Source organism: Tamandua tetradactyla, chromosome 1 (genome assembly GCF_023851605.1).
Source record: "Tamandua tetradactyla isolate mTamTet1 chromosome 1, mTamTet1.pri, whole genome shotgun sequence".
Taxonomy (NCBI): domain Eukaryota; kingdom Metazoa; phylum Chordata; class Mammalia; order Pilosa; family Myrmecophagidae; genus Tamandua; species Tamandua tetradactyla.
Genome location: NC_135327.1, coordinates 149,340,339 through 149,367,095, shown reverse-complemented (window position 1 = coordinate 149,367,095; position 26,757 = coordinate 149,340,339). Strand labels below are relative to the sequence as shown.

Here is a 26,757-nt window from a genome sequence, read left to right as displayed (position 1 = left end):
ATAATTTGTGTTTTGAATAATCAGGCTTTCTCTTGTGCTGCATTACAGAGAGCAACATGGAAGAGTCAAAACTTTGTGGGTCAAAAACCAGCCATTCCGGGCGGGCCGCGGTGGCTCAGCGGGCAAAGTGCTTGCCTGCTATGCCGGAGGACCTCGGTTCGATTCCCGGCCCCAGCCCATGTAACAAAAACGGAGAAGCAGAATACAATAAAACAAGAAAATGTTTAAAAGATGTTTCCCTTTCTTCCTTCCTTCCTTCCTTCTATCCTTCCTTCCTTCTCTCTGTCTTTCCTTTATAAAAAAAAAAAAAAAAAAAAAAAAAAAAAAAACCAGCCGTTCTCTCTATAAGGAGTTATTCATCTGTGCAAGAAATAGTCCTATTTACCAACTTTCAACAGAAATTCAACAGCATGGTTGCTCATATATATAATATCTTATGCTATATAATGGTTACTTACTGTTTCAGTGCTATAAAAACTTAGCTGAAACAGGGTCTATATTCATGTAATTTTAAATTACATGTGATCCTACCCTGCATACTTTTAATAACTTTCACTAACAGAATTGTTGTATAGATAACATAGGTTCACAGAAGACAATTTTGAGAAATGCAAAAATAGAGATAGAAAAGAGAAGGAGCTAAAAGCAATGATTAATTCTAACACCTGGAGAAAGCTTCTATAATTATTGAGATGTACATCCTTCAAAGAAATCATATATATGTGTATATTATACATAAGTGTGTATCTGTGCATGTGTGTTATATATGTGGGCATATATACTTGTGTCCACAAATATATATGCACATTATATGAAATATGAAATTAGGTCCCACAAACATGATATTTTCACACTAAACATATATTTTGCTTTTCATCTATCAATATATTTTAATCTTCCTTGCATATCATTAAATATTCATCTGTGATACCATATTAAATGACAGCATTTTCTATTATATAAATGTATGATGATTTACTTAGACTTCATTGTTGAATGTGTGGATTGTTTTTCATGTCTCACTATAACAGGAATCTTGGATGCCCACCAAGATTATCTTAAACTATTTCTTTACAATAAATTTTAAGAATCAGAATGTTTTTGTCAATAGGAATATTCACTTTAATCTTTTGTATAAATTACTGAATTATTTCTAAGAAGTTTTTTCTACTTCATACATCCACTGTTTACCATAATATGCATCTTTTGCATGCGGCATTAACCAATTTGATTGGTGAATATGGATCTTAGTATTTCAGTTGGCATCAGCAACTATGAATTTGAATGTCTCTTCATTTATTTAATAATAATTTGCATTTTTTGTCAATTGTCCATTTTTTCATGAGTCTGTTTCCTCTTTACTTTCTGATTTGTAAGTATGCTTTGATATTAAAAATGCTCATTATTCATCATATATGCTGCAAATATTTTGTCCTCAGTTTGACATTGAACTTTTAATTTGGTTTCATTTTTAATATAATGATGTTTTGCCTTTTTTTCTCCAGTCAACTATATAATATTTTGCTTTTTTGATTTTATTTAAAGGATAATGTTTATCCTTCCTCACTGCAAGTTTATAAAAATTTTTGCCACTACTTTGCTAATTAACTAGTGGTTGAATTTTCCCAATTAATTCAGTAATTCCCAAAATCAGTTCTGTTGTGTGCTTGAGGTAGACATCTACCTTCCCCTCCTTTTTAATATATGGTCCATAAATTGTTCCAACTAATCACTGACTAATCCAACTTTTCCTATCTGAAAAAGGAAAAGTTTTCCTACTTTATAGTAGCGTTTCAATTCTATCATCTTTGCTTGGGTCTTGTAGATGTTTCAGTATCCCTTCTGTAACTGTAAACCTACATTTATGTTTCCTTCCATCCCAAGCTATCTCCTGGAAAATAAGGGAAGGCTCAGGGACCATGCATGGGACAATCAGGTAAAGGGAGAGCAGAAGTGCCCTGAAGCATGAGGGCTAGATACTGATTCAAATGATAAGTGATAATCCAGAATAATTATGGAAAACTTTAAGTATTTTCCAGTGATTTTTTTTTAAAGATTTTGGAGAGAGAAAGCACATACAATACTGAATTCTCCAATGGTACACGTAAAGGTGTGTGTAATTCAAGTGGATGAGGAAGCTCAACATAGGCCATTATAATTTTGCCATTAAAAGTTAATATGAACTCATTTAGTAGTCTTTGTCTAGTGAAACTTTTAAGATAGATTATAGAAATGTATTATCATTACTTGCAAGATTTACAAAGAAACTATTGGGGAAAATTGAATATTTTAGAGGAGAAAACCATTTCAGAGGGGTGAAAGTTTCGTATGTGCAAGAAAAGTGATTTTTTAAAGGTATGATAATAAATCCTTATATTAAATGTTTTCTAGGGCAATCCTCCCAAGAAACTCTAATAGCCAAAGACAGGGAATATATGCCTTAGAGAATCTGGGATTATAGCTAAAGCAGCCCACAGCAAGCACAAGATTTCTTTGAAGTGTGGTGTTTGATCTTAAAAATCCATGTGAATTTTGTGTTCTACTAAGTTACATTCCATTAGGTAAAGCTGACACTACAAAAGCAAGTGTCATTTTATGTTGTGTTTTCCATCCCAGAATGCCAAAAATAGATTCCAGTTTGAGAAGGGTGGAACTAAAGCCAAGAGCTTAGTATACAATCATTGCTTAATATTGATTTTCTAAATAATTTATTTTTTAAAGGGGTCTATTACTTGGCTCTCTCTTTGGGAGCATGCAGTCTCATCTTCTCTTTTCTTTCATATGCTTAACCTACCTTTTCTCCATGTACTTGGTCAGCATTGCTCATAATATTTAAGTGCCTGCCATCCCACTTTTAAGCTTCTATTTCCTTTCATGTATTTGGGAGTAAGTTTTGTCTTAGACCTGCCCCTTCTTTAATCCATACTGTGGATGGTTTTCCCATGTTTTTTTTGTTCCTGTTGGCAACTCTGTACTTTACCTGTTTGTCTGCAAATCAGCCCCTGAACCTCTGGGATGACCAGCTATCATCAGTAGCGTGAGGCTATACTTAGGATGCACTTGAGGGATGCTGGCAAGGATGCTCTTTCCTATACTAAAACTAGCCTAGAGGTATCAATAGTGTAGCAGACTATAATGAAGACAAGGGAATTTCTGGAAGAAATTACAATGTAAGAAAAAAAAAAGTCATACCGTTCATAATGTAAATATAACTTTTCATTGAATCTAAAGGGAAAATATATCCATCAAAGAATCCCCTCTTTGTGTTTCTCTCCAGTTATACTCAGCTCCCTTTGGCAAAACAAGAAAAAAAATGAAAAGAGTAATAATATTTTACATTTTTGCAAATCTGTTTTTATGTGTGACTTAATAGAAGACAGCTGGATTTTCATATCCCTTCCTGCTTTCAATCTGTTGCCATAGCATACGTCATGTAGCCTCTGGAAAATTCTACTATACACTTTTAATAGGAAAAGAGTGAAAAATTCAAATATTGTCTTATATTATCATGGAAATAAATTTGACTTTCAGAGTCCCAAAAGGGTCTTGGGGACTGAGATGGTTAACATCATGTCTTAAATTGGCTGGGTTATGGTGTCAGGTTATTTGGTCAAACACTGGCCTACTTGTTACTGTGAAGGCATTTCATAGATGGGATAGTATCTATAATGTGTTGGTTACATCTACAATTAACAAAGGAGATTGCCCTTGGCTGTGTGTGTAATCTCCTCATCTAATCACTGGCATTCTTAAAAGCCATAATTGAAGAACTCAGTAAGAATTTCTGCCTCAACTTCAATGTTGACTCTTGATGAAATTCCTAGCTTCACCTGGGGAATTTGGACTAGGGACTTCAACATCACCTTGACCATATGTCCAGTCTGTGACGAGCCCTACAGAGTTGAGACTTGTTAGCACTCATGACTGCATGAGCCATCTTCTTATAATAAATCTGTCTGTCTGTCTATCTATCTATCTATCTATCTATCTATCTATCTATCTATCTATCTATCTATCTATATCTATCTATCTATCTATCTATCTATCATCTATCTATTTATCTATCTATCTATCTATCTAAACAAACACACATATATACACATATATCCTGTTGGTAAAGATTCTCTGGGGAACACTGAGAAGTCCAATTTCTCTGGGAAGCCCTAACTAATACAGGGACCAACCCCTTTATCATGTTTTGAGAACTCCTGAGAAAGAATATTTAAAACTATTTTTTTTTAAGATTTTGCCATTACTATTAGTTTTATTCCCCCCCCCCCACCTCCGCCGGACAAAGGTAGGAAAACATTAGCTCATATCCCTATGTCTTCAGTACCATCCTGCCTGTATCAATTCCCACACCTCATTTACCTCCCTGGTTTCTCTATTTCAGATTCATTCTTTGATTCTCCTTTTTGGTCTACCTTTTTAAAACTAGAGACCTGATTTTGAGTTACCCTTGCTTGGCCTTTTGTTACTCTTAGGACATAACCTCTATTATTTACTCATTGCTATAAATATATGTAAGAGAGACTGTGCCTTTTACTCCATTATCCTACTCCTGAGCCTCTAGACAGGCCTACCTTTCACCTGTTCTTTCCGGTTAGGGAAAGAAACTTTAACAAAGAAGTGAGACTGAGTAGGTCACCAAAATGGAAAGACCAAGCCAAAACACAGATTAAGAGCCATCATGGACCCATATGGAGATTTATGTGACTTAGACCCGCATGAGTACATATACTTTGCCTTGAGTTATTTAATTGCCCTTATCGCCTGATGCAAGGGCTGGAATGGGGCCAGGTGGGAAAGGAATGAAGGAAGAGATAGGGAAAGGGGAAGGTAGGCAAGAAGAAAGAGAAGTGATAAACATGTGAAGAAACAGAAGGACATAAATAATAAGGAAAACCAACTCTTCATAACCTACGATGAGGCAAAGAGTTCTAAGGCATGATACCAACAGCATGATCCATAAAAGACAAAAAAGATAAAATGGGCTTTATAAAAATTAAAAATTGTTGTTTTCTGAAAGATCCTATTAAGATAATGAAAAGACAGGTCAACCACAAGGAAAATAAAATTGCGAAGGACTTGTATATAAGAATGTACCTAACATTTAAGAAAACAAACAATCAGATTAGAAAATGAGTAAAAGACTTGAACAGACACTTCACCAAAGAAATTTTATAGATGGGAAATTTGCACATGAAAACATGCTCAACATTGCTAGCCATTAGAGAGATGCAAGTTAAAGTCAAGATATGATATCACTGCACACCTTTAAAAAAGGCTTAATTAAAAAATGCTGACAAGGATATAAAGAAACTGACTCTGTCACACATTCGTGAGGAAAATCTCAAATGGCAGTCATTCATTCTAGAAAATACTATAGCAGCTCCTTTTTAAAAAGTTAAGTAAACACCACATGACCGACCCAACAATTGAACTCCTGGTTATTTATCCTGGAGAAATTAAAGCATATCCTCACAAAAACCTGTATAGCAATGCTTAGAAGCAGCTTTACATGTACTAGCAAAAACTGCAAAAAATACCAAGATCTTTCCACAGGTGAATGATTAAACAAACTATGGTACATCTGTGTAATGAAATGCCACTCCTTGCAGAAAAGAACAACTTGGCATCACAGCAGCAGTAGGAAGCTAAGACACTCTTTATCTAAATTCATCAAATGTTAAACAGTTTTCCACATTTCCTTCATCCTTCCATATGTACTTGCATTTTGGAGTCATTTCAAAATATGTTAAAAATTATGACAGTTTGACCACATTTATCTGAGCACATATATCCTAAGTACAAGGACATTCTGCTATAGAATCACATCATTATCACACCTAAGAAAATTAGTATTATTTTCCAATTCTCTTCCAAATATTTTTTTTTCCTTTTCTTTTCTCCTTGCCTTGACTTCCTCTGTCATCCCTTCCTTTCTCTGAATCCAAACACAGTACATACTAGTTTTCTTATGTTTTGTGCAGATAGTTATTAACTCGAATAGATGCTTAAGGTATTTAAATAGACACCTATTCAGCATGTATCAGAAAGATGTTGGCTGTAAGCAGCAGAATTGTTTACTCACATAAACGTAAGTCTAGAGAGTGAGCAACTTTTAGAGTCATTAAAATTCAATGGCTCTGACTCCATTTCTTTGTGGTCCTTTGTGCCCTTCTTTGAGAATAGATTTCATCTTTAACTTTGTCCCTATGACTTTATAACCAAACAGCAAGATGCTGAGAGGATGAGGAAGAGTTGCTTCTATAAGCTCTCATGAGAACAAGGTAGCATCCATTCTGGATGAACCCAGGAAATCTCTCCTTGGGTCTCAATGTTAGGGAATCACTTATCCATTTCTCAATCATCACCTGTGCAGAGGGAAATGCCAAGCCCTTAGACATTAACTCCTTACAGCAAAAAATTTATCAAGGCTCATGGGATTATCTTGACTGCTTTAGATTAATCAAAACCTATTCCTGGAGCAGTGGGTCAATTCCCCAAGCTGCATATTGGGAGCAAAGCTGAAACAGATGTGAGGAAGAAAACCATAGCGTCTGTTGTACAACATGTAATTATTTTATGAGTATATTTGGCGAAAGCAAAGCCATCATACTAATAATGTGTAAATTATATTTTGGAGGACTGAAAAAATATTTAAGCTTGTCTTTTAAGCTGGTATAACATTAATCTATTAATATATATATATATTCACTTATATTAAGCCAAGTAAAAGCACCTTAGAGAATGAATGTAAAACATTTAATCAGCTTAGAATTCTGTGGTATCTTTGCTATCTACCTAGGTAGTACTTAATGTTTTTGACAATTTCAACATTCATTTTTATGATAATATATATAACATAATTTTCTGTAGTAAGTGCAATTTTCTGGCTGAACTATCCATCTAGAGTCATTATTGAATGATGATAAAAAAGATTGCTTTATAATAATAAGGCTCATTGCCAATTCATTGGTTTCTCTTTTCCTCTAGTTATAATAAATGTGCTTAGAGCCATTTATACATGAGGCTAAATTTCATCTAGATTTCAGTTCTGGCATAAAGTTTGACTAAGGGCTTTTTGTCTTTCATTGACTAACCTTATTTAGTGACCCAAGACTTCCTTGCTTTGTGATTCAATGTCAAGACTTAGATTTCCCACTGGATAAGATAACAAATCAAGCAAAAGTAGACTTGAGACAGTTAGCTGGGTGAACAAACCTGTCTTCATCTGCAGTACCTTCCAGAAGATTAACTACCTGCCTTATTTTTTCAGTCTGTCTACTCTTCTTTGGATCTTGGCCAGCTGGAGTCTTTTAATATTCTCTTTGTCATGGTTCCTGTGGACTGGTGACAAAGGAGTCTGCTCTCTAAAGTTCCTTGCAATAATTGCTCACATACACACACACAGTAAATTTCAACTGAGGCAATATAAGAATGCATTTAAAGTAGGCATCTTGGTGGTCTTGGAGTTGCTTCAGGGAATTCATGGAAATGAAATGGGAGCTTTCTCCTTGTGACTGTCAACATTTTCAGCATGGCCACCTTACCTCCCAGTTACCTTCTGCCCCTCAGTTCCCCTCCTGGATCGTCTCATTCTTTACTTTGTCACTAATTCTTGAGTTCTACCTCTCAACTCTGAAAAGAAAAAAAAAACATAAATGTAAATGAATAACATTATTTACAAATCACAGTATTATCTTTTGTATTAGTCATGCTATAAATATTTATTGAACACTTCTGTATACAAGTCACTGCTAAGGTGTTTTTAGAAGATACAAAAATAAGTCAGACATGGAACTTCAATTCAAGAAGTTTAGCTACGGGTGACTTATTCTAGGTTTAATGCCATGAGAAAGAAATAGGTAAAGCACTATGGCAGATCGGATGAGAGATGACAAACATCTAAATGGGGAGTATCTGAATTCATCCTTGATGGTGCAGCACCAATGTGGGGAAATAGCCTCTTGACCCTGATGATTTTTTTCCATCCACTGTTTGATGCTTAATGTTATCCCACACAATTACCACTCTTTAGTTCTAGGGTTGACCTTTACTGAATTATTCTATAACTTAAAAATTTTTTTATACCGCAAGGTAAACAACTGTTATGTATTATTTAGTCCTTTTTTAAATTCCTTCTCTTCTGTTGTCATCAAATGAAGAAAACCTTAAAACCAGGCCGCTTGAATGTCACCCTATGTGCTTTAGGAATATCTCCAACAGAGTGAGTTGCTTTCTCCTTCAGGCTCCCACAGCATTTTCCACCTTTTGAAAATAGAATATAGGATATTGTACTGCTGTTATCTATTTATATATTTATCTCCCTCATTAGATGGTGAGTCCTTAAGGGCAGGATTGTTCTAAGTCTGCCTATTTGCTTAGCATTTACACCATGCCTGAGAAATTTAGGTACTGAATAAATGTTTGTTAAATGAGTAAATTAATAAATACACCTAACTCCTAGTCTGTGTTTACTGGAAACCATGACCTGGAAATTCATGATACAGAGAAAAGATGAATAATGCTTTTCAACTACTTCTTGCCAGTTGTATGAAACAGGCTGAAAGGGGCTTTCAAGCGTTGAAACTCGAAGAGGGAGCTGTGACATAAACATTCCAGGCTTTCCTGATCCAAATAAATTGCCTCCTATGATACCCTCACTCCCAAAGGAGTAGAGAAGAGTAAGAAGGATTTCTCAACATTATAACTTTCCCTTTAGCTTCATTTCCTACTCCTTTGGGGAGAGTTTCAGATAACTTAATTTATTCAGAATACTTTTGAATTGTGTATCTGGGTAACTCTAATTTGTACAAATCTCTCTCAAAATCTGAAGATCCTCAGATTGACTTAAACTGAGATAGCCATTTGAAGCTCTGCTATGGATTGAATTGTAGCCCCGCAAAAGATATGTTCAAGTCCTAACACCTGGACTCATGAATGTGTTCCTATTTGGAAATAGGATATTTGAAGGTGGGTGGGACCTAATCAAATATGACTGGGGTCCTTATAAGGAGAGGAAATTTGGACACAGATGAACAGGCAGAGAGAAAAGACAGCCATCTGATGGAGGCACAGAATGAGTCTTGCCACAAGACAAAGAATGCTGTGGATTGCTGGCAAGCACCACTAGATCCCTACAGATTTCAGAGGAAGCATGGCCCTGTCAACATGTTGATTTGGATTCCTAGCCTCCTACAATAACTTTAAGTTGTTTTATGCCACCTAGTTTGTGGTACTTCATTATCACAGCCCTAAGAAACTCCAACAAGGTCATAGCCTTGCCTAAGGACAGGACTGCTGCCTAAGCCCTACAAGTTGGAAAACAGTGCTCCGTAACCTTCACCTCTTTCCCCAATGCCAGCTATCGTATCAGGAGTGGTGAGCGTGATCTGGAAGTCGGTTTGAGACAAACTTTGGCAGAATCCTGAGGAACAGTTCTTCTTCACTCCCTGGGCCCTTCCTGGCCTTAAAACTATCACTTTGATGGCCGGATACCCCAGGGCACAGTAAACAGTATTAAGGCACATTTTTGCTTAAACCCTACAGAATACGGGCATTGTAGGATGTGCCACAGAAAGCCTCTTTATAATTTTATAGAGCTGACATGTAGCACCCATGCTGTATAATAAACCAGTATCTCTAAAGTGACCCACCCAATGACACTAGGGAAAGGATCAGCATGCCTCCAGCGTATCTTCATTGTGTGGTTGCAAAGCATTTTAACACTTTCTCTTGACAAGTGTCTGGACTTGCTGCTTTTACTTGCCGCTTTTATTTTATCTCGTGAGGATGCTGTAAACCTGTGTCTTCTTTTCTATTTACTCTTCTAAGTTCCAAACCAACTTCTTTTTATAAGAAATAATAATTTAAGAGTACTAAAAGGATTTTAAAAGTAATAAAATCTATCTTGAAATTAAAAGATATGATTTTGAGAAAGGAAGGAAAATGAAATGGTAAACCAAATACTGTATACACTTATCTAATGTGTAGATTATGTTAATACAAACAAAAGGAAAGAAAAACAATATCTGACAATAAAACTGGAAATAGAAAAAAGAAAAAAAACAGCAATAGAAATGGAATGAGTTATATTCAATGTACTAAAACCTAATTTGCAAGGAAGAATAAAAGATTTGTGGATTTGATTTTTAAAGAAATAATTAAATGAAATAGAAATTAAAAGTTTTTGTCCCTAGAACTAAGAACTGGGTTAATTGCAATTCTCCACTCCTGCAAAGGTAATCACTGATAAAAAAAACTCTGTATATATCTGTGATAGTTAGGTTCAGGTATAAACTTGGCCAGATGATGGTGCCTAGTTCTTTTGCTGTGGATTTGAATCATTAGCTTGTGAACTCAAGCAGTGTCTAAGGGGAGTGCCTTCCTCAGTGTGAGATGTTTAATTTAATTCATGGGAAGCTTAAAAGAGAGAGCTCATTGCAGCACAGCCCAGGTAGCTCAGTATACTTCATCTTAGCACTCACAGCTCAGGCCAGACCTTTGGAGATGCAGAAAGGAAGCACCCTGGAGAAAGCTGTTGGAACCCAGAAGCCTGGAGAGAAGGCCAGGAGAGATCACCCTGTGCCTTCCCATTTAATAGACAATCTCAGATGAAAGGTAGCCACCTTTCCTCTGAAGAACTATACATTTTTAACTAAATAAACCCCATTTTATTAAAAGCCCATCCATCTCTGGTGTGTTGCATTCTGGAAGCTTTGACAGAGTAGAAAAATATCCTTTCAGACCTTTTTTCTTTTTTGTGCAAATACACACAAACACAGGTGGATCCAGGTTTTATGGGACCTGAAGTTTATATACTTTTCTTTAGGAAAATAATACAAAATTATATATGCAAAATTAGGTACAATGGCTAATATTTTTTAAGAATGAAAAAAAATCATAAATTACAAATTTTATGTCTAACAAATACTACAAAAATCACAAGATCCAGAAAAAAATAAAAAAATACCTTTATTATCTGTCTGATACACTTCCATAATACTTATTCCTAATTTAATTGCACTTTCTGATGACTTCTTCAAATAACAACAATTATTAACGTTTTCTATAGATATAATAGATACATGGAAGCAAAATCTATATTAAAAAGTGAAAATATTCTGGCACATCTTAATATAAATATAATACCATTTTGTACAATAGTAAATATCTTTGTAAATATATACATGAAACTGAAAATAATGGTTTTCTCTGAGGAGAGAAATAGAATGCTAGGGGCCAGATGCAGTGGAAATTTTGCTCTTTACTGTTTATGAATTATTATCTTCTGAATTTGTACTATATACATATATTCTCTATTTGAAAAGAAGGTATATTTTTAAAATCATAGGAGAGGTAGATGGAGGTAGGGATAGGGTGAGGAAGAATAGGAAAAATAAGTCTGTGCACTATTTATCTCAAGTTGCAAATTTATTTTGCTTACAACAAATATAAGCACTTTTCTTGAGTTTGGTTTGTTCTTTTATATTTTCTTAGAATTTTTTCCCTCAAATGTTCAAAAAATGATTATGATGGAGTTGTGTGACATAATCTTATAACTGTGGTTATGTCCCATTTCTCATCTTAATGTGTACCTTATGTCTTTTCCTCAATAAGTATCAATATAAACATATATCAATATATCAATCAATATTATATCAGTATAAACATATATTGTTTATATTTCTTTGTAATCTGTGTTATGATTAATATTTAAGAATATTCCTTGGACTTTTAGTTTTCACTGGTAGGAATCAGCATGTGAGGTATGAATTATATTTTTTAAAGCACAATGGAAATGTTTTAGTTTTTATGTACTCCAGTTCTTGGGAAATAAATATTTAGACTATCAGGTGTTTGTTAGAGTATACTTTCTATTAATTCAATATTTGAGGATACTGACTTCTATTCAGTATGAAGATGACATGATACATGTCTAAAGAAAGTTGTGTTACAAAGATCTAAATTAAAATAAAAATGTAATTTTCAATTGTCTTTGCTCAAATAATATACCACATCAGGAGGAAAAGAGATTGCATTAAAAATCTTACATGAGAGCAAAGATTCAATTTAGGTCTTTGAATTAATTTTATGTCACTAATATTTATGTTGAAGCTACAATAATTGTATTACTACCTATATGCCTTTAATCAGAAGAACAGCAAGTATTTCTTCACTCCTGTTGAGAACCGGAAGAGACTATGGTCTTTACTTTCAGCTGCCAAGAGTCTACATTAAAGAGTTGGAAGTACACAAAAAGGATTCTAGCAAGAGAATTCTCCCTCAAACATGGCACCCAAAGGTTCACAATAAATATGAACCGTCTGAATTTTTCTAGCTTGGGTCTCTGGTTCTCTTTTTTCTAGTCTTCAAAGAGCCAAAATGGAAGCAGGGTGAGCTTCGTCCATATTCGTGGAGCCTGATAAAGAGAAGCCAGAAGTCAGAGAAAGCCACAGTGGTAAACCCCAGATCTTGCCATGTGGTGGAACACTGCCATCATCAGAAAGCAATGTTGAAAGGGCCTCGCCGCTTTGAATAAAGATGTGAACCAGGATAAAGAAAATCACGGCTTTGGCAACATCTTGATTTTGGACTTCTAGTTTCCGACTGTGAGTCACTACATTTTTGTTGGTTAAGCCAACCATTCTGTGATATTTGTTGTGGTAGCTCTGGCAAATTAAGACAAATAAGCTATATGATTTGTATAATAATAAGAATTCAGGGACACCCTTGTCTCCAATTTGGATCGTGATTCCCCAAGATCCTGTAAATTCTCTCCTTCCATGGTAAATCCAAGGAGTATAAGTAATGCAAGTAACAAATTTCTTACTCAGAATTGCCCTCTCACGTTACCAGTTTTCTTCCCGAAAGACATGAGGGTCTCTGCTCATTAAAAATTTTTATTGTGAAACCCAGAAATCTCTAGAGAACCTCACTTACACATGGCACCCTATAAACAAAATCTTCTCCAATGTCTGTCTTTGCTGTAGGCCAATTCTCCTTCAATAGTATGGTAGAGATTTCAAGTAGTTCATCAAAATAATTTTCCTCTTCCTTCTGGAAATGCCACTAAATTCATTTCTCATGTTCCTTGCAGTTACCTGTGGCCACATGATTGAGTTTTGGCCAACTCTGATTATGGGGGTGGCAGAATGACATGAAAAAATGTCCAGGTCCATGAATGCCCACCTAAAGAAGACCCAGTGTGACTTGAAAACCCTCCCTGGACTATTAAGTGGGCAAGAAATACATTTCTATTTTGTGAAGTCACCAAAATGTTGAAGTCTATTTTCTAATACAATCAAATGTACCCTAACTATTGCAATCAGAGTTTCCTGTAGAGAAGGATTCATAGTACTGGCTAAACAGCCATCAGTGGTTGAACTCTGCTTCTCTGATTCCAAGATTCCCATATCTGTCCTTAAGAGGTCAAAATCTCCATTTGCCAGATTTTTAACAAACCTTATATATGTTGCAGTCTCAAGATCAGCTGATGACTCAGTTTGGAGCTTCAAATACCAAAGACCCCAAACCATTTAGATATACAGACAATGGGAAAGATTCGAGAATGGAAACCTGCCACAGGCAGAGCAAGAAGAAAGGGTACTTTTCGAAAAACGGGCTGACGTTTATTCCTGAATTTGTAATTAGGACAGGGAACAGAATATTGCAGATTATTTAAGATTAGGGTGTGCTTATATTATTTCATTTAATCTGTAATGGACTCTTTGCTCCCTCTCGGGTGAGCTTGACATCTGTCATAGCCTTGCACAGGGAGATGTTTAAGTCTAAGAGACAAACCTAGACCTAAAAGCAAATGATAAAGTATGCTCAGGACACTTTATCAATTCATAGAAAGTTTAGGGAAACTATTGCGATTGGAGGGATGGAAATTGTTAAAAAAGAAAAAAAAAGCATATTAGATAATATTTTTCCCCAAAATAGTCAATGGGAATGTATGAGGGTTATTTTCTCACTCTCTCTATGCATAGATTTTTTCCCTTCTGGTAAGGAATAAGACCACTTAATGTTCTTTCACATACTATGAAAACTAAGGACAAGGGACTGCCAGGTTAGCAATCAACAATCTTGAGGAAACTTCTGCCTGCAAAATACATTTTATTTTAGGGTCAGATTGAAGAGGTATTTTTAAGGAAGAAGTTGGAATTTTACAGCCTGACTGTGAAGTAGAGATTATATGGGGAAGAGCAAATGTAAAAGAAGCTTTTATCTGTAAGGCAGTTTGAGTCTTCAAGAATATTTGACCCTTGCAGCAGCAAAATTTCATGGCTGGTAGAAAATGTGCTGAAAATATCAAAACCCCAGGAGATTTTTCTAAAATATATTTTGGAGAGCTAACTTAGATTATATCTACTGAGACAGAATCAGAGATGTTTGGATATAGAGATTGAGGCAGTGTAAGAGCAAGGGTAACCTCCACTTAACATTTTCTGGATATTTCCAGTAGGCATATATTACTGTTCTCTTTTAGTCAGCCGCTTTGCAGAACAGAATGGACAATTACTTCATGGATGCCAGTATTTCCTCTATATTATAGGTTAAGCTTCAGAGTTTGTATGCAGAGTGGACACACAAGAAGGATTTTAAGGAAGGTATCAGCCTACTGAATTTCACGTATCTTCATCCAAGAATCTTTTATGATGCTTTCTGCCTTCATGAATAAATTCAGAAATACTGAGACAAAATCAGGAATGCTTGGTAGTCACATGATCAATTGGCTGCTTATTTAAAGCAGTAACCTTGAACCCCTTCATGATAGAATGGAAAAATAAATGACTTAAGTCATCTCCCAGACTCATTAATCTCTCTGGGAGAAGCTTTCGCCAAGTGCACTTCAAGAAGTGATTATTTGGAGAACAGGAAGGCAAGAGATAGCTTGAATATAATGTTTTTTTACACTACACCAATAACTCAGGCCTTCAAGCCAGTACCCAAGGAGGCAGAGAAGTTCATGAAGGCACTTTGCCTCATGCAAAGTCTCAGCTGTAAAAAGGAGTATGGTAATGTACTTTGTGGATTATGTTCAAATCATCTTTAAAATAAATAAAATGTATGCTTGTATCATATTCCGCAGTTACCAAGTCAGAGAAAAGACATGTAGCTGTTTTTATACTGAAATTTTTATAACACTTTGTTTCTTTAACAATTCAGCTTGCCTATGTGAACTTGAATTCTTAATTAAAATAGTTTTGAAACCTGCAAAAAAAAAAATCATCTGGGAAAGTACTGGACAACTCTGGTGACTATATGGTCAAATGCCCTTCTTTAAGGGTTGTGAAGAAATGAATAATGGTTTGTTCCTCCCAGTTTCCTAGTTATTTTGTGGGAGAGGTTTTCACATTTTTCATGTAATTAGTAGACTGCATGTGGGCAGCAATCAGGAAAATTGCCTATTAATACTATTTCCCAGACATTCTGAGGCAGCATACTAGGCTCTAGTCTTGAAACCCCCAAGAAATCAGGAAAATTCCAATGTTGTCTGGTTTTACGCAAGGTCTTCTAGCACCTTTTCTTTGTCTATGTAAGGGTAAAGGGAACTTCCACTTAACAGATGCTTCATGACCCCTATCTGAAGACTGTCATATTTTCCATGCCTCAGGGACTTTACCTAGATATCCAGTTCTCCCAAGACAAATTTGTTGAAGGGACTATGCTTTTCCAATTGAGTGGACTGGCAGCTTTGTCCAAAATCAATTGGCAACCATATGAAAGTCTATTTCTGAACTCTTAATTCAATTTCATTGGTCAATATAGCTATCCTTAGGCCAGTGCCACTTTGTTTTGACCATTGTAGCATTGTAATATTCTTTAAAGTCAGGAAGTATAAGTCTTTCAACTTTGTTGTTTTTCAAGGTGGATTTGTCAATTTGGGGCCCCTCACCCTTCCAAATAAATTGGATAATGGGCTTTTCCATTTCTGTATTGTAGACTATTGGAGTTTTGATTAGGATTGTGTTGAATCTGTAAATCATCTTGGGTAGAACTGACATCATAACAATATTTAGTCTTCCAATCCATGAGCATGGAATGTCCCTGCATTTATTCAGGTCTTCTTTGTTATTATTATTTGTAAAATTGTGTAGTTTTCTGTATAGGTCCTTTATATCCTTGGTTAAATTTATATGTAGAAATTTGATTCTCTTAGTTGGTATTGTAAATGGGATTTTTTTCTTGATTTGCTTCTCATATTGCTAATTACTAGAGTATAGAAACACTGCTGATTTTTTGCCTATTGTTCTTGTATCCCATTACTTTGCTGAATTCATTTATTAGTTCTAGTAGCTTTGTTGTAGATTTCTGGTAGTTTCTATATATAGATTATGCCATCTGCAAATAGTGAATGTTTTATTTCTTCCTTTAAAATGTGGATGACTTTTATTTCTTTTTCTTGCCTAAATGCTCTGGTTAGAAGTTCAAATACAATATTGTAGAACAGTGGAGACAGTGGGCATCCCTGTCTTGTTCTGTATCTTAGCGGGAAGGTGTTCACTCTTTCACATTGCGTATGATGTTGATTATATGTTTTTCTTTTCTGTTGAGGAAATTTCCTTCTACTCCTATTTTTCTCAGTGTTTTTATCAAGAAAGAATGCTGAATTTTGCCTTCTCTGCAGGATCATATGTTTTTTTTCCCTTCATTCTGTTAATGTGGGGTAGTATGGTATAGTATGATTCTTATGTTGAACCACCCTTACATACCTGTGATAAAACCCACCTGATGTCATTATTGCAGGGTACTGAAAATAGATGGTAATCAATATTTTAAAATGTCACCTTCTGTGTGAGACTAAAGCAAAAAATGTTTATTTGTTACAAAAAAAACCCCCACCTGATCATGGTGAATAATTCTTTTGATGTGCTGTTGGATTCAATTTGCAAATATTTTGCTGAGGATTTTTGCATTTGTATTGACAAGAGAAATTCATCTGTAGTTTTATTTTTTATAGTATCTTTGTCTGGCTTTTGTATTAGGTGATGCTGGCCTCCTAGAATGAGTTAGGAAGTGTTCCCTCTTCAAATTTTTGAAAACATTACATTTAGCAGGATTGGTATTCTTGGAAAGATTGGTAGAATCCACCTGTGAAGCTATTTAGCCTTTGGCTTTATTTATTGGCAGGTTGATGACTGATTCAAGTTCTTGCAATTGGTCTATTGAAGTCTTCTATTTCTTATATTTAGTCTAGGTTTTTCATGTGTTTGGAGGAATTTGTCCATTTTATCTAGGTTCTCTAATTTGTTGGCTTAATGTTGCTTTAGCATCCTTTATCATACATTTTGTTTCTGTGAAGTCAGCGATAATGTCCACCCTCGTTTAAGATTTTGTTTATTTGTGTGTTCTCTTTATTTCTTTCTCAATCAAATAAAGATTTGTCAATTTTATTGATTTTTTAAAAAAACAACTTTGGTTTAGTCATGGCTCTCTACTGTTTTTTATTCTCAATTTCATTATTTCTGTTCTAATGTTTGTTATTTCTTTCCTTCTTTTTGTTTTGGATTTAGTAGTTGTTCTTTTTCTAGTTCTTCCAGATGTTCAGTTAGACGTTTGATTTTAGCTCTTTCTTCTTTGTTAATGTAAGCATATAGGGCTATACATTTCCCTTTCAGCTCTGCCTTCACTGCAACCCACTTATTTTGATATGTTATGATCTTATTTTCATTTGTCTTAGGATTTTTACTGGTTTCCCTTGTAATTTCTTCTTTGATCCCCTGATTGTTTTCAGTGTATTATTTAACTTCCATATATTCGTGGATTTTCTAGTTCTCTGGGTATTATTATTTCATTCCATTTTAGAGAAGATGCTTTGTATTATTTTAAACTTTTAAATTGACTGAGGCTAGTTTTATGACCCAACATGTGGTCTATCCTGGATAACAATATATGTACACATGAATGTAAAACTGGCACTTTGGGGGTATAATATTCTGTGCCTGTCTGTTAGGTCTAGTTCATTCATCAGATTATTCAAGTTCTCTGTTTCCTTATGAGTCTTCTGACTAGATGTTCTATTTATGAGAGTGGTATACTGAAGTCTCCAACTGTTATTGTAGAGGCATCTATTTCTCCCTTCAGTTTTATCACTGTTTACCTCTTGTACTTTGGGGCACTCTGGTTAGGTGCGTAAATATTTATGATTGTTGCTTCTTCTTGGTGGATTGCTCTTTTTATTAATGTATAGTGTCCTTCTTTGTCTCTTGAACAAAGACTAGAGTCCGTTTTTTTTTCAATACTAATATCGCTACCTCAGTTCTTTTTTTGGTTATAATGTTTATAGATTATCTTTTTCCATCCTTTCACTTTTAACCCATTTGTGTCTTTGTATCTAAGGCAAGTCTCTTGTAAACAACATATAGCTGGATAATATTTTTTATCCATAATGTCAATCTACCTTTTGATTGGGGAGTTTAATCCATTAACATTCAGTGTTATTATTGTAAGGATAGTACTTCAGCTATTTTTCTCTTTGGATTTTATTTGTCATAACTTTTTGTCTCTCTTTTCCTTTATTGCAGAATCCTTTTCTTATAGTTCATCTTTTGTGTTGTATATGACTGATCCCATTCTCATTTTTGTTTCTGTGTATTTTTAAAATACTTTCTTTGTGATTACCCTGGGGTTTATTATTTACAACCTATGTTCATATCCTATTGATTTAAAAAGATAACAACTTAGCTTCAGTAGCACACATGTTCCCTGCTCCCATATCACTCCATTTCCTCTCTTTATTTTGTTTTTGTTCCATGTTGCCTCTGTTTTTTTCCCACATTATATCTTTATATTTTGTATGTGTATTATCAAAAATTATGACTTTTTCTTGCTCAATTGCATTCTGATTCTTATAAGAATTAATGAATAGAGTTATATATTAAAGATTCAGTTCTATTGGGTTTTTCACTTACCCTTTAAATTACTTTTACTGAAGATCTTCACTTCTTTACACTGCTGTGAGACATTCTCTTCTGTCTTTTCCTTTCAACATTAAGGACTCCCTTGAACAAGTTTTGTAGGGCAGGACTTTCACTGTCAAGTTCTCTCAGTTTCTGTTCATCTGTGTATATTTTAAGCTCTCCCTCATTTTTGAAGGGCAGCTTTTGCTGGATACAGAATCTTTGGCTGGCATTTTTTTCTTTCCATACCTTAAATATATCATACCATTGTCATCTTGACTTCATGGTTTCTGATGAGGAATCAGGACTTAGTTTAACTGAAGATGCCTTGTATGTGATGAAACATTTTTCTCTTCCTGCTTTCCAAATTCTCTCTTTGTCTTTGGCATTTTATGTACTGATTAGCATGTTTCTCAGAGTGGGTCTGAGAAGTAGGTTCCCCAATCAATGACCCTTTTTTGTTACATTTTTCATTCTTGGATCTGTCCTCTGGGTTAAAGCACCCCAACCCCCCAACATGCACACACACACTTTTTTTTTTTTATAATGATTTTCTGCCCCTTGTTTCCTTCCCATTTTGTCACCCTCCATGGGGAGCCAGAAAGGTCCATTTTTCATTTAAGTAGCCAAGCAAACAGAGACTGGATTGAAAGTATACGCTTCTTGCCAACAGTTCTGTTGCAGTCTCTTTTCCCCTGGGGATAGTTTTATATGTGGCACTTTTCAGCCTCTTGTTTTCCACCCGCGTCTCTGAGGACTTGAGTCCTTGTCCCTAGATGTGCATGGGGCTCTGCCTTGCTGCTGTGAGTGGCTCTATGGTCTCTATCCACAGCAGGAGGGACCCAGGCTGTGCTGCTTCCATGTGACTCTTAAACTGTGTGAGATTGAAAAGTGGGGTGAATCTGGACTCTCCAGTCTGGTACATACATCTCCTACTTAATTTTGGTGTTTTAAAACTTTTTCTTTGATTCAGCCTTTGTGGAGTCCTTATCCAGACTCTATCATACTCTAGAGATCCAAGCAAGTGGGATTTGTCCTTTTATTAGGACAAAAAAGTCTTCCCAGGGGAGATTTTTCCAGGGGATGTCTTATGTCACCATGTTGATGACATTATACTCAACTCAATTTAGTATTTTGTTTTGAGATTTATCCACACTGGCCCTTGAAATTTTATTTTAATTGATATATTCAGTATGACTATACCATCGTTCATTTGTTCATTCTTCCGGTAATAGATATTATAAAACATTTTTGTTATCATAAAAGAATATGTGAATGAACATTATTGTAATAGATCTCCTGCTAGAGATGTGCTAGAGTTCTCTGCACTGAAATCCAGAAGTGGAATTCCTTGGTTGGAGGGTACATGAATCATTAGACATCCAGTTGACTTCTTGCTATCAAATTGCTCTATGTCATATCTGCCCCAATTTATAAACCCATAGGCACCATAAGAGGGTTTCCATTACTTTAGAACTTCTCCAAACTTTCTTTTGTCAGACTGTAAGATTTCTGCTAACCTGTGGTCTGAAGTTATAAAATTGTATCTCATTTACATCTTGTATACTCATTTATTATACACACACACACATATATACATAATATATGTATAATATGCATCTACATCTACGTGCACAACCCTGATTCTCTGTTTCTTTTTGAAGTCCAACATTATTTCTTTTGAATTTTCTCTTGAGTGAATAGCTTCCTCTTAAATACTTTCCAAACTTTCCTAATAGATTTTTTTTTTGTCTTTTTCCTCATATTGATGTTAGGAGTCCTTTAAAAATTCTCAAAACTAATCCTTTGATAACTGTGTGCTAACAGATTTCTTCTCCCATTCCAAAGCTTTGTCTTTTGATTTTGTTTGTGCTGTATTTTGTAAAATCTAAATTTTATGCTTTAAGGCAGTTAAATTTATTTCCTTTTGTAGAGTTTGTAATCTCTATATTTTATTTAAGAAATGTTTCCTGCCCAGAGGTCATAATAATGTACTTTTATATTTTCTTCTAAAAGTTGTAAAGTTTTGCTGTTCCCATTTAAGTTTTTAATTTTCTGGAATTTATTTTCACCCCCTACTGTTTATTTTCTACATGTATAACCATTTGTTTCACTGTAATGTATTGAAACTAACTACTTTTTTTTCCATATAATTTGTAAGATCACCTGTGCCACATAGCAAGGCACTTCTTTGTACATCGAGTTTCCATTAATGCACAGATCTATTTCTGGGCTCTCCTGTGTGTCCCAGAATTGTATTTGCCTCTGCCTACTCTAACGCCATTCTCTTATAATTAGCACAGATTTACAGTAAGCCTTGATATTTGCTTGGACAAATATTCCTACACCACTTCCTAATTTCAGGATTATTTTAGCAATTTTCTGTACTTTATTTTTCTCAATTTAAGCATCCAGTTCTAAAGTTCCCTGAATAACTGTTAGGATTTTTGATTTTTTGTTGTTGTAAGAAACATCATATCACATTAAGAAAGATCTCTTCTATTCCTTGTTTGCTGAGAGTTTTCATAATGAATCTATATTGGAATGAGATAAATAGAACACTGATTTCCGTATGTTGAATACAAAATAAATTCTAGTAAATTAAAAAGATAAGGGGGTGCAAAGATAGTTCATTGGTAGAATTCTCATCTGCCATGTGGGAGACCCAGGTTAGATTCCCTATCCATGCATTTCCTCCCCCAAGAAAAACAAACAAGCAAAACAAACAAACAAACAAAGCAAAATGAATAAACAACAATTCAACAAATGGTTCTGCAGTAGTGGGATACTCACATGGAAAAAGAATGAAACGTGACCCCATCATACAGCATACAAAAAAAAAAAAAAGATAGGGTAAAATTTTTTCTCTTTCTATGATATTATGTTTTATATTTCATCTTTAAACGTTCTATTTTAACAGTGTTGTAGCTTCATATACAGTTTTAAAAAAGAATATTGAGAGGTCCCTATACCCTTTACTCAGTTTTCCTTTCACTCATTTTTCCCTAATGGTAGCATCTAGTATTACTATAGTACAATATCACAACCAAAAAATAGATACAATCTACCCATCTTATTAATATTTCATCAGTTTTAAATGCATGTATTTATGTGAAAATATTTAGTTCTGTGCAATTATATTATGTTTATGTGACCACAATCACCATCATCAAGCATGAAGAACAGTTTCATCACAAGGATCCTTCATGCTACCCTTTTAAAATCCATAGAAACCTCCTTCTCCACCCCCACCCCCAATCTCTCTGACCCTTGACACTGTGTCAATAATGTTACATAAATGAAATCACGTGATAAATTACCTTTTAATATTAGCATTTTCACTTAACATCGTTCCCATGAGAAACATGCAAGCTGTTGTTATATCAATGATTCATTCCATGTTGTTGTTGAGTAGTATTCCATGGTATGAATGTATCAAAGTTTAACAATTCTGTTGAGGAACCCTTTGGTTGCTACTAGCCTTTGTGTTATTATGCAAGGTGCCATGAACATTAGTTTAATGATATTTCTATAAATGTAAGTTTTCATTTCTCTGGGATAAATGCTCTATAGTACTGTTGTTGTGTCATGTGTTAACTGCATGTTTAGTTTTATGAGAAACTGCCATAGTCTTTTTAGAGTGGCTGTATCAATTTACATTCCCATTAGCAATGTATGAGTAATCCAGTTTCTCGAAATCTTTGTCAACATTTGATATTGTCAATAATTTTTATTTTAGCTATTCTAATAGGTGTGTGATGATATCTCATGGTGGTTTTAATCTGCATTTCCTTAACAAGTAAGGATATTGAACATCTTTTCATGTGCTTATTTGCCTTGGGTATATCCTTGTCAGTGAATGTGTACTCATGTTCTTTAACTATTTTCTCATGGTATTGTTTGTTTGTTTTTCTTTTACTTTCTCATTTTGAATTTATTCTAGAACAAAGTCCTTTGTTAGATATGAACTTTGCAAATATTTTATCCCAGTCTATAGCTTGTGTTTTCACCCACTTCAAAGAGTATTTTACAAATGTCTAGAAGCTTAATGCAACTCTTATCAATTACATTTTTCATAAACATGGATAATCTTATTCTAAAATTAATATAGAGAGACACATGACATAGTTAAAATAATTTTAAAAAGAGAATAAAATGGAAGGAATCATTTTCCTGGTATTAAGGCTTACTATATAGCAGCAGTACTTAAAATTGTGGTATTGGCTCAGGGATAGGCATGTTGATCAACAGAATGAAATTGAGAACCCAGGAACAAACCCATACAAATGTGATCAAATGATTTTCATTAAAGATGCAAACCCAGTTCATGTCAGAGTATAACAAGTAGTGCTGGAGTAATTGGAGAGCCATATGCAAAACAAAAGGAATCTCAGCTTAAACCCCACAATTTATGCATGAAAAATAACTCAAAATGGATTATGAGCTTAAATGCAAAATGTAAAACTGTAATAAAATTTTAGAATAAAAACAACATAGGAGAAAATCCTTAGAAGCTATGGACTAGACAAGAGTTCTTAAATCTCACATTAAAAACACAATTCATAAAATTGATACCATTTATAAATTAGACTTCATTGAGATAAACTTAAAATAATGAAATCAACTGGTGAAAATATATTAGAACATTAATTTATCCAGGGATAATCAAATAACTTTATGTTGAAAATGTATTAGAATGTACACAAAGAAAATAATGAATATGTCATGATCAGGTTCATATGTCAACTTGACCAGGTTGTCTGGTCGGGCAAGCACTGGCCTGTCTGTTGCTATGAGGACATTTCGTGGACTTAAATCATGATCATCTTAGCTGAGTTCACTGATGATTGTATTTGCAATTAGTTAAGGGGAGTCTCTTCTGCAATGAGCAATGCTTAATCTAATCACTGGAAGGATTTTAAGGAGGATTCAGAAGAGACAGTCACTATTCCTGCTTCAGCCAGTGAGTCTCTTCTGTGGAGTTTGTCCAGACCCTACATCAGAGTCACCAGCTTCATAGCCTGAACTCTTCCATTCCCATGGTTGTCCAGCTAGCATCTCCTGAGAGTTCATTGAGGAACTTCATCAGAGTTGCCAGCTTGTGGCTTGCCTTACAGACTTTGGACTCTACATTCCCATGGTTATGTGAGATACTTTTATAAATTTTATATCTATGGATCTCTCCTGCTGATTCTGTTTCTCTAGAGAACCCTTGTTAATACAGCTTGGTACCAGGAGTGGTTCTTAAGAAACAGAATCTTAAAAATGGGTTTCTATGATTGTTTTTATACTTTGGCTAGACTCAAAGGCACTAAGGACTCTGTTTCCCATAGTCAGAATGACACTGCCAATCCATAGGGTGAGCTGGCAAAAGAAATAGTCAAAATATCACCACTGGATTCTTCTAATGCTGTACTTATATGAAGCCAGGCTCTGGGAGATAATGTTTTTGACACCTTTACAGAGTTTTTTGGAAATAGAAGATATAAAGATGTTGGCTGGTTGTTGTTAGATACACTGAAGTGCTTGCTGAGGGAACATGGAATGGGTGATGGAAGAAAGTAGTGGTAAATGTGAACTACGACCACTTTCTGTAACTTGATCAGTTACAGAAACAAGGACTGAAATGCTGTTTTGTTCATGTTATAGTATTTAAGTTGTAAGATATTAAGTTTAAGAATGAATATTACCCAAGGACTCGCACACTATGCTGGGGAGATTTAGTGCATTTTTGGTTGTATGTGGGGCAGTTGAATATTGTTAGGCAAGGAAAAAAAATGTGTCCATTATTGTTTTCTATTTAGAGGTTAAGTATAGTTTAAGGTGATGTGTATATCTGCCAACTTGACAAGGGGTGGACTATCATGATTGGGTTCATGTGTCAACTTGGCCAGGTGGTGCCTGGATGTCTGGTTGGGCAAGCGTTGGCCTGTCTGTTGCTATGAGGACATTTCATGAACTTGAATCATGATCATGTTGGCTGCATCCACAGCTGATTGCATTTGTAATCAGCTAAGGGAAGTGTCTTCTGCAATGAACAATGCTTAATCTAATCACTGGAAGGATTTTAAGGAGGATTCAGAAGAGACAGTCACTCTTTCTGCTTCAGCCAGTGAGCCTGTCCTATGGAGTTCATCCAGACCCTACTTTGGAGCTGCCAGCTTCACAGCTTGACCTGTGGATTTTGAACTTTTCCATTCCCGTGGTTGTCCAGCCAGCCTCTCCTGAGAGTTTGCTGAGGACGTTCATCAGAGTTGCCAGCTTGTGGCCTACAGACGTTGGACTCTACATTCTCATGGTTACATGAGATGCTTTTATAAATTTTATATCTATGGATATCTCCTGCTGTTCTGTTTCTCTAGAGAGCCCTAGCTAATACAGTGATGTAAAAATCAACAGTTTTATAAAAGCAAAATATAGATTCATAACTGCTCTGTTTTAGGCTTGCAACCTTTAGTCATCCAAAATATCAACAATATTTTAGATGATTATGTGAATTTTAAAGTATCCTTTGCCATACTCTTAACTTCCTATGGCTCTGAGGATACTTGGGTTGAAGAAGATGAGTATTTAAATCCATATATACTGATATGGAAAATAATTCTACATCTTTAAATAGTATGTATCTTAGTCATGGCCACTTAGAATGAAGATTAAATTGTAAAGATATTTCCTGCCTTTTATTTTCTAATCAGAAAATATTCTGTCTCAACATATACCATTTCTTTATTTAGAATTTCCTGTCAGACCCATGCAATACCTGTGTAAAAGGATCCACCTTTATTTTAATCATTTCAACATTCTCTCCCTCATTAAAGAGTCAACCTGTGGCTCTGAGAGACTCCTCAAGCAGTTTTGAAAGGAGCCTTTTTATGCTCCTTCGGAAGAATGTACTCATTGTCAACATAATCATTTTAAAAATAAAACTTTGTTGAACAATGTTGTATTCATGTACCAAGATCATGTAAAATAGGAAAATTGCTACTGAATTTTCTACTGAAGTAGAAATATAGAAAGAAAGAGAAAGTAGAATATAGAAAAGGTTCAGAGACCATAGAAGTGGGAGGATGGTGAAAATCAAAAGGACCTGCAAGAAGGGATCAGAAGCAGGATTTAAGAAGCTATTAGGAAACAATAAAGAGAAGAACCATAGCAACAGTAGTGAAGACAGAAAGAATGTGTTATGTAGTTAGCCTGACATTGTTGCCACCCTGGAGAGCTAACATTTCTTTGGGGTTGTTTTAAACTTATGTGTGGAAGAGCCACAGTTTTCTGTGATCACAAAGGCAGGGCTGAAGAATTGCCACATACACTTACAGGATGGGGCTGGTGTTGTTGTGTGGGGGAGAGTTTGTGGAGGCAAGAGTGAGAGGGAGAATACCAGGTGGCAAACTGTGTAGGAAACTGAAGAATTACTGGAACCATAAGCAGTATAGAAAGATAGAGACAGAAAGAGAGACAGCACTGGTGAAGGGTAGAGAAACAGGTTTTTTTTTTTAATTTCCCATTGTTTTATTTTAGAATTTATGAATTTTTAAAAATTTTATTTGTATTATTAAACCAAAACAACATACAAATATGAACCTTCTTAACATACAAACATTCCATGTATGGTGTACAATCAATGGCTCATAATATCATCACATAGTAGTATATTCATCACCATGATCATTTTTTAGACCATCACACCAGAAAAAAAATAAAAAGAAATAAGAAAAAACTCACACATACCATACCCCTTAACACTCCCTCTCATTGACCACTAGTATTTCCATCTACTCAGCAGATTTTAACCTTTGTATCTCTTACCACTCGCTTTCATTGTTCAATAATATTTCAATCT

The 26,757-nt window shown here is 34.9% G+C and overlaps 1 protein-coding gene across 1 annotated transcript in view; it reads right to left on the bottom strand.

Annotated features, from left to right (window-relative positions):
* Positions 1-7,464: 7,464 nt before the first annotated feature.
* Positions 7,465-26,757, bottom strand: part of LOC143686924 (uncharacterized) — a 103,664-nt gene continuing 84,371 nt past the window's right edge. Inside the window, exon 7 of the mRNA XM_077163375.1 lies at positions 7,465-7,644. The gene's annotated coding sequence lies outside the window, so the exon portion shown is untranslated. The remainder of the gene's footprint in view (positions 7,645-26,757) is intronic.